The following is a 10,000-nucleotide window of genomic DNA, read 5'->3' on the forward strand; positions in this document are numbered from 1 at the left end:
CCTAAATTAAACCTCTCCTTTTTCCTGTTCATTTCCTCCCTCTCTTCCTCTCATACTTACCGACACCATCACCACCACCGCCACCACTGACACTGACGACTGCACTGCGAGAAATAATGGAAAGCAGGGAGGAGGCACAGCCATGCCACTGCACTAATTGGCACTCGTCCCTGCAACAAACCCAGTGAGCGTGAGGCTGAAAGAATGCGTGAGTATACAAACATATCAAGGGAAATAATGAGTGTTGAACCAAATATAAAGGCAGTGTGTGTGTGTGTGTGTGATTCCCCTACGGTCGTCTGCTGGTCACCCAACCAGCCGTTCCCCTACGGAAAGAGCTCAGTGTTCATAGTGACTGATCTTTGGATAGGACTGAGACCAATGACACACCACTCACCGGGACAGCGAGGTCACAACCCCTCGGGTTACATCCCGTACCTACTTGCTGGTAGGTGAACAGGGGCTACACATTAAGAGGCTCGTCCATTTGCCTCGCCGTGTGTGTGTGTGTGTGTGTGTGTGTGTGTGTGTGTGTGTGTGTGTGTGTGTGTGTGTGTGTGTGTGTGTGTGTGTGTGTGTGTGTGTGTGTGTGTGTGTGTGAAGCGAAGTATATAATAAGAGTTGAAATTAATACAGAAACAAAAGAGAACATAGGGTTGAAAATATATGTAAGAAAATAATGTAAATATAAATACGCAGGAAATTGTACGTAAATCATTGGGAAACATATAACCATGAAATCTTCATACTATATAAAGTAGCATTAATGATAGAGATTTACATGTAAGTGTCCCGGTGACTCCTTAATAATCACAACTGTGGACTACATAATTTACGTTAATATAACAAGAAAGGTATGCACATAAAGAATAATGTGTAGACAGAAGGAGAGGTGTATCGACGAGCAAGCACACAACAAATATAATTAAGTTTGTAAACACATGTGTGATTAGACGTATTTGTGTTTTTAGAGGATACAGAAATGGATATACAAATAATATAAGCGGTAAATAAATACACTGATGGATAAGTCTATAATGAACGAGGCATAAATATACAAGATAACAATCAGGCAAACATACGGTTAGAGAAGTAATTCAAATTCGAGAAAAAAATAGTAGCAGCTAAAAGCCGCAAATAGGTAAATATTCCCCGCCTGACAACTGCTAATTAATATTTTCACGAGATATACACAGCCGGATGCGAGCCATAATATTTGCTTCAATACTTTTCCCCATTTCATATCACAGTGCCAGAGGAAGATAATGTCTGGAGAGAGAGAGAGAGAGAGAGAGAGAGAGAGAGAGAGAGAGAGAGAGAGAGAGAGAGAGAGAGAGAGAGAGAGAGAGAGAGAGAGAGAGATGTGACATACTGAATGGAAGCTCGGGTTGTTGTATATTTGATCTCCCCGAGCCTCGTCCAGGAAGCATCACGCACCACTCAGGACACTGACTGACTGGAGACACCACACAAACACCGCTCAGGAAACACAAGACAGGCTGAGATGAAGGATCTCTGCATGCATCCCTCCCCTGTGGCCTCGCTGCAAAAGACTTTCTTCTTTCTCTCACCCTTATTCTGTCCAATTCTCTAACGCAAGAGTTAACCAGTATTCTCAATCATTCATCCCTTTCTCTGGTAAACTCTGGAACTCCTTGCCTGCTTCTGTATTTCCACCTTTCTATGACTTGAATTCCTTCAAGAGGGAGGTTTCAAGACACTTATCCATCAGTTTTTTGACTACTGCTTTGACCCTTTTATGGGACTGGCATTTCAGTGGGCATTCTTTTTTTATTGGATTTTTGTTGCCCTTGGCCAGTGGCCCTCCTACATAAAAAAGAAAAAAAAAACATACATACATACAAGTAAGTGTCCCGGTGACTCCTTAATAATCACACCTGTGGACTCTCAACGTCTTTATTTATTTTTTTTTTTGCCAACGTGTTTAGTTTTGTTTTTGTTTTGTTTTGTTTTGTTTTTCTTATTGTTTCTTTTAGTTTTTCAAAACACTTTGACTCTTTTTTCTTTCCAAACCTCTTCAGTTTCTTCTTTGTCAGCACGTTCAGCTTGCTCTTTATCATATTCAGCTTTTGTTCAGGATGTCCAGTTTCTGTTATAAACAAGTTAATTTCATCTCTGCTAATGTTTTGTTCCTTTTCCAGTTTCTTTACTGATACGACGGAGTCATATGATAGCTATATATATATATATATATATATATATATATATATATATATATATATATATATATATATATATATATATATATATATATATATATGACACAGTGCTCGGCTAACCCAGCTCGGGAATTCTTTATTCACGACTTTATTTCACGACTTTATATTGTCAAAAATTTTTTGTGCGACAAAAAAATTGTAATAGTGTACTTATCTTCAGAAATACTTTAATAGCTTCTCCTCGCTTCCCCTCAACAACGCAATGACAAAAGACTCATAAGCAAAAACCGCAGTTCTGCATCCCAGTCCAGACCCGGGCAGCAAATGTTAAATTTTTAGTCCACTGTACGAGTATTTTTCCCTTCCTCCCCTTCTCCCAATACCTCACTTCTTTATTTTCTTCTTCTTTCTGACAGGGACGCCTCTCATTCATACCCTTTCCTTCTTTCCCTCCCTCTCAACAGTGCCACCCTATCATTCTCAAATACAAACTATCCATTCTTCCCTCCTCCACTTGCTCTCACACCAGTGTCCTTCATCCCTTACTGTTTTAAAAATATACTCTTCACTCTCCCTTTCCTCCCTCCCTCCCTCCCTCCCTCCCTACTTCCCTCTGTCCCTCCTTCCCGTTTTTCCCTTTCCTCTTCTCGTCCAAACACCCCTTCCCCCTCCCCCCAGCAGAGTCAACACAAAGGGTACTCACCACCTCGACGCCCACACAATCACGGAAGCTACGGCACGTACCTGAAAAAGCAGAAAAACGTTATTGAAACGTCATTCCTGGGACCTCATTTATTTTACTTTCCTGTCAGTTGTCTGGCTCTGTCCTCACCCTACGCACCACTTGGATTGCTGGGGATGAAAAGGAAATGTGTGTGGGAGAGCTTTCGTCATGATGTGGGAAGAGATTTGCGTTATTTGTGTGGGAGGAACAACACTTTAATGGTGCACAAGAGCTTTTGCGTCATGTTGCTGGCGGCGGGATAAAAATTAACATTCGTGCAAAGGGAACATTGTCCTGCTATGAGAAAAACTCATGCTGCATATAGAAGTTAAATAAAGTTTTGCAATGTGCTAAGTCACAGGCACACATTACTCAGAGAAGGCTTAACAGATAAAAATACTTCATGGGAGAATCTTTCTGTTATGTTGTTAACTGGAAGGAAATAGCGTCGAGTTATGAGAGTAGAGGTGGAAGTGACGAGGAAATGATGGGTGTCACTGAAACTGGAAGGAGAGAGTCTATGAGAGGATGCAATGCTACAGATTTCAAATCTGTAACACGTATCACCTTATATATATCATTACATACTGACCTTTCTGCTGACATAGCTAGAGATGGGAATATAGATCAAAACGTACAAAGTAAGGAAATATCAGTTGTATTAATACAGACATGCAGGCACGCTTGATTTTTCGGTCGAACCACAAGTGTGCCTGGAGACATAGAGACCCTTGATGGATGTGAGGGAGTGGTGCGGTGGTAGTGGAGTGTTCAGGATGATGGTGGTGGTGGTGGTGGTGGTGGTGGTCGTGGTGGTGGTGGTGGTAGGAGTAAGAATATGAGGGGGAGGGGACGGTATAGTGAAGCCTGACAGGTACCGTTGTCAAGGTGGCTCTCTCTCTCTCTCTCTCTCTCTCTCTCTCTCTCTCTCTCTCTCTCTCTCTCTCTCTCTCTCTCTCTCTCTCGTGTCACCTGTTTGATGACATGCAAGACTACTAATAATCCAACATATTTGGTCCAGTGTTAGAAAATATGGTAACGATGATGGTGGTGATGATGAGATGATGGTGATGATGAATTAGGATGAAAACACTATAATAATCGTTAGTGTTATTAATATTATCGTTATTATTGTTGTAATGATGGTGATGATAATGATGATGATGATGATTATCATAACAATAACAACAACAACAACAACAACAAAATCATAACCATCATCATTATATCAGCTGAATTATGGAAAACAAAATATAAAAATGAATGAATATAATCGTTCAGTTAGCCTGAACGATGTATTGCAAACTTCCTACAGGTGTGTGTGTGTGTGTGTGTGTGTGTGTGTGTGTGTGTGTGTGTGTGTGTGTGTGTGTGTGTGTGTGTGTGTGTGTGTGTGTGTGTGTGTGTGTGTGTGTGTGTGTGATTCACCAAGGGTAAGAGAAGAGAGAGAGAGAGAGAGAGAGAGAGAGAGAGAGAGAGAGAGAGAGAGAGAGAGAGAGAGAGAGAGAGAGAGAGAGAAGCCTTCAGTGGTACTTTATCGCAATCACATCAGATATTTTCTGAGAGGATTCTCTGTTTCAGCCGAATTCTCTCTCTCTCTCTCTCTCTCTCTCTCTCTCTCTCTCTCTCTCTCTCTCTCTCTCTCTCTCTCTCTCTCTCTCTCTCCTATCCTGCCCTACTACGCCCTACCTCTCCTCGCCGCCCTATTTGGGCCATCTCTGCTTATGCCGGGTGTCCTCTCCGCGCCTCACGCTGGAGGCGGCAAGTTACAGTGGCGCTTGGCTGGCTTCATCAGGCTATTCCCTTGTTCCCTGGGGGTTTCCCTGGTTTTTCCGAGCAACTAGAGCATTTTCCTGTTGTTTTTTCTTAACTAGATTATTTCTTAGCCTACATTTTTATTTTACATGAGCATATTTCTCGACTTCCTGCCAGTCTGCGGAGACTTGAGATCTCTTCTACTGTACTATCTCCTTTATAGTAAAAGTTTTTCTATCCTTCGTTGTTGCTAAGTCATCTAGGCTATTGTAACCATTCCCCCTTCGGTGTTCAGTAGCGAGTATGTAACACATATCTGCCCAGAACTGTCTCGATCCACTGCATGAATACGTAAGCCTGACTGCGGGAGTGTGTTTGCTGCTGCGGCGCCAGTCTGTCAATCAATCAGTCTGTTCCCCGGACGGCTGTACACACGGGCAGCCGGCCGGGAAATTAACCTCAATGTTAGGACAGTAATGTGATTTGCGCGTCACCCGTTAAAATGTTTGTCATCATTTTTCATCGACGTGAATTGCTTTATTTTTATTCATTCTTTTTTTTCCAAAACCATACCAGTATCTTCAAAGCACCAGATACAGTTCCATCACACCTGGGTTTTAAGAGCGGCTCTAAGTGAGCGCTTCAAAACAGGTCATTTTGGGAAGCTGAGATACTGTGTAAGTTTCTTTAGTATTTTTTCGCACATGATTATGATTTTCGCTTTCATTTTCTTAACCATTTTACTGGTTTGGCTTTTAATCAACTTAATAAAGATATATAGTGCAAGTTTAGATCATACTCGCGATTTTGAAAGAAATCAATGACAGGATAATCATGACAATAGACAAGAATCAGTTCAGTGCCTGTAGTTTTATCTTTGCTCCGTAAAAAATCTTCTAGGGTTACTCAGATAAAAAAAAAGACAGTGTCACTACAAATAAAGGAGTAACTTTTAATCATCTGAATGATAGGTAATGCCATGAGGGCGTTTTGCACGTGGTGCTGTCCAAGAGAAACAGTGAGCGTCCCTGTCTGTTCATTAATTGGCGCTTCTTCTGATTGTAATTCTTGAAGGAAAAACCTTTATCACCTTTAAGCACAAGGAATGTGTCGAAAATACTTTTTTCACAAATTCTGCTGACTTGGGTACGATTTTTTTTTTTTTATGCAGCGGTATATTTTAAGATTTGTTCAATTGAGCATTTGTAATGGCAGAATAGAAGTTGAATGTTGTTCCTTTCACAGCATCATCGTTATTCTCATCGGTCATCATCATTATCATTATCATCATCATCATCATCATCATCTTCCGCACTAAATAAGTGGCAGATTGATATCCAACAAACGGAACATAAATGAAAGAGGTCAAGGATTATCCAATGACGCTATACAGACTCGGCCAATCATTCCCCATTCAGTCATGTGTGTTTTGTACGTCCTGATTATCTTTACTGACGTCACACTCTGGGGCCACACATGCTTCATAACACTCTTTCACTGCACACAGCCAATCAACAGTTCACATGCTCCTGCTTTTCCCGTCATTCACCACATTACCGGGAGCAAGATATTGCACTACAGGGATCTTCCTCCCTTGTGGACATTTTTCTCCATTTTTCTCTCTCTTTCCACGACATTTTCCATCCTGGACATTTCTCCCCTTAAAACAGTATCTCCTCTTGGATATTTTTTCCTCCAAACATTTTTCTGGGTATTTCTTCCTCCAGACATTTACGTTTTTTGGACATTTCCTCCTCCACTCATTTTCCCTCCTGGAAATTTCACACTCCAGACATTTTCGGACACTAAAAGAAATGGTTTCGGCCACTTTTCTGTTATCATAACACAGTGCTGTTAAGCACTGTCAAAATGGGTATACTCGTATATCGCTGGAGATTCTGTCAGTGAGAAAAGTCCATGGGAAAATATCCGGGCAGAGGGAGAGGAACATGACTACAATACATCACAACCACCTTCCCGGCCTTTCTCTCCCCCACTACCAGCCCCATCACCTCCACTCGATTTCCTCAACACTTATTCCATATTCATGCTCCACACATCACTTCAGCTGATCGGCATATCATTTTACTGTCTCGTAATTTTTTTAACACACTTTGAGATCCATTCTATCCTTGGACATAATGAAGTAGCAGCGCGCCTTGGGATGAAAAGAGTAGACAAGGGAAACAAAGAACCATTATGGTTTGCTCCTTGTTAAAAAAAAAAAAAGAAAATTAAGATACATCAGCAACACCCCCTGGCAGTGTATGAGCAGAAGATGCGGACGTTAATGTTGGTGAAAGATTATAGGGTGGTGGTGCTCATAAGAAACAATACGTGTGTGTGTGTGTGTGTGTGTGTGTGTTATAATAATAATAATAATAATAATAATAATAATAATAATAATAATAATAATAATAATAATAATAAACGGTTCATTCTTTTGGCAGTTAACAAACTGAAAATGTACAAAGGGGGTGGGAAAATACTTAACATTTATCCTAAAGCTAAGTCTAATCTAGAAGGGAAATACTTTTGATTGATGGCTCGCACCATGGTGGGAATCGCGCTGAGTCTGTACCAGTCCGTGCGCGGCGCCTTTAGGGGCGTTATCTTGTTGTGGTGTCTGGTGGCACGGACCGGGCGAGGCGCGTCAGGCGGTAGCATGTGTGTGTGTGTGTGTGTGTGTGTGTGTGTGTGTGTGTGTGTGTGTGTGTGTGTGTGAGTACATAGATACACACATCCATATATATAAAAAAAAAAAAAAATGAAAATGGTTATGGAGAAGTCAAGAAACACCTACTTATGATTTATGATTGGGAGCTGAAAATAGTGTCGCAAAAGTAGAGATTGAGAGCTGAAAATAATGCTAGAGGATTATACAATTGTTTGTTTCTTTATATAATGAAGTGGTCCATCTCTGTAAATTCCTTGTAACCATCGCCAGAACCAGAACCTCACCCGCGCCTCCCCTGCTCGCAAACACGCTACGGCAGGAACGTCGCAGCCTTGGCATCAGCGCTCCGCCTCACACCTCTCTGAACTCTCCACACACAACTCTGTCAATAAACACGAGTCGCCTCTATACCTGCAAGTGTGTCATCTGTGCCTTCACTTCTACTGACACCTTGTATCTAAATATTTGTTTTTTTCTTCAGCATCACCATTTTCGGCTCTTAATCATGAACAAAATATAACTGTCTATCCACTGTTCTATAATAATTTTTAGTGTTTGATTACATACATAAAAACAAGTGTTCCTTTAATACGGCATAATATATCTACTTGTTTAACAGATATCAATTTACGTGTCTCCTCAACTCACACACACTGGTCAAGTGCTGCTACGTCGGTGTTTTTTTTTTTTTTTTTTTTGACTAGAAGTAAGTCATAATGGTCCCTTGTCCTCCTTATCTATAATCTTCACCACAAGGCTACACCACCACCTTACAACCGTCAAACACACACACACACACACACACACCACTCCCCCCCCCCAAAAAAAAAAAAACACACAACATCTCCGCTCAGCTAAGCAAAACGCAAAACGCCTCCATCACCACCGTTACCCTGCCACACCACATCACAACACAGCGAACTGTTTAAAAATTTTCACCATCATCGTTATATTCGTACACTACTCCCTCAAAATTTCCACCATTACCGACACCACCACCACCACCACCACCACGATCACCACACCTGAAGTCCCTCACGCTATACATCAATTTTATGTTGATTTCCGAAACCTTCAGGCAATACACTGCGTGCATGTTACTCGTACTTCATGTTTGTGTTCATTTATTTAACTGAACGATTCAAATGCATCCACTGCTGTTGTCCTTGATGTTATCGTCGAACTGATTGTTGTAAGTTGCCAGTAGTAGTAGTAGTAGTAAGTATTATTATTATTATTATTATTATTATTATTAGTAGTAGTAGTAGTAGTAGTAGTAGTAGTAGTAGTAGTAGTAGTAGTAGTAGTAGTGGTGGTGGTGGTGGTGGTGGTGAAGAGGGTAGTAGTAGTAGTAGTAGTAGGAGGAGGAGGAGGAGGAGGAGGAGGAGGAGGAGGAGGAGGAGGAGGAGGAGGAGGAGGAGGAGCTGCGTGACGCTCATTAACACCATCACTACTATTACCATTACCATCATGACCTCATTCTCCTTCTCCTCCTCCTCCTCCTCCTCTTTCTCCCCCTCTCCCGCGCCTCCTCCTCCTCCTCCTCCTCCTCCATCCCCTCCCTCCATCTTTCAGCAAGTCTTATGAGAAATGTCACACCACCTCCCGTTCTTGCGTCTCAGTTTCCAGCATGCTCTCTGCTACTTTTCTTCTCTATTATCCCGCGACCTCTTTCACTTCCCTCCCTCCTCTCCTCCACTTTTTCCTTTTCCTTCTCCTATAACGTCCTTTTTTCCCCCTCATCTGTGTCCTCTCATCCCCATTTCTTATCTTCCTTCCATCCATTTCTCACCACCATCTCACACCTCCACCAATTATGATAAAAGAGACAGGACACGACAGGAAAGATTCTCGAATGGGTGCTGCGTCAGTAACAAAACTATCGAAGAGACAGAGATAGACGGATTATGGGTATACCGGAGAGAGAGAGAGAGAGAGAGAGAGAGAGAGAGAGAGAGAGAGAGAGAGAGAGAGAGAGAGAGAGAGAGAGAGAGAGAGAGAGATTCAGGTTCAACTTTTATATTCACAGACAGCATTTGCATTATTGATAAGACTTGATAGAGAAAATTATGGAAAGTTGGACGAAAAGGCATGGCAAAGAGAAAGGAAGTGAATTTATGGGTACTAATGAGAAGGGAAAGAAAGATGTCAAGGTGATGAGAGTGATATCTGCCAAAAATGTAATCAGAAATGTTTCTTTTCTCGTGACCCAATTCAATAACAACGTTACGTAAGCACACACACACACACACACACACACACACACACACACACACACACACACACACAAAAGAGAGAGAGAGAGAGAGAGAGAGAGAGAGAGAGAGAGAGAGAGAGAGAGAGAGAGAGAGAGAGAGAGAGAGAGAGAGAGAGAGAGAGAGAGAGAGAGAGAGAGAGAGAGAGAGAGAGAGAGAGAGCTTAGAAAAGTAAAGGAGGATGGTCTAATGGAATAAATTTTCTCTATAATCAAAACATTTGTTTCCTCAGGCATTCATCTCCTATCTTTCACACACACACACACACACACACACACACACACACACACACACACACACACACACACACACACAAACACATACACACACACCTCAGTGTGGAGGAGGCAGTAGGCACCTGCCGAAACGATAATTACTCCCAGTGAGGTCTAAAGAACTGGATCAGGGG

The 10,000-nt window shown here is 41.8% G+C and overlaps 2 long non-coding RNA genes across 6 annotated transcripts in view; one reads left to right on the forward strand and one right to left on the reverse strand.

Moving 5' to 3' along the window:
* LOC135099771 (uncharacterized) overlaps positions 1-10,000 on the reverse strand; it is a 177,448-nt gene that overhangs the window by 143,755 nt on the left and 23,693 nt on the right. The window lies entirely within an intron of this gene.
* LOC135099773 (uncharacterized) lies at positions 62-7,881 on the forward strand. The gene is made up of 2 exons (XR_010268366.1): positions 62-448; positions 7,607-7,881. It is a non-coding gene; the product is annotated as an uncharacterized LOC135099773 (long non-coding RNA).

Source organism: Scylla paramamosain, chromosome 4 (assembly GCF_035594125.1).
Source record: "Scylla paramamosain isolate STU-SP2022 chromosome 4, ASM3559412v1, whole genome shotgun sequence".
NCBI lineage: Eukaryota > Metazoa > Arthropoda > Malacostraca > Decapoda > Portunidae > Scylla > Scylla paramamosain.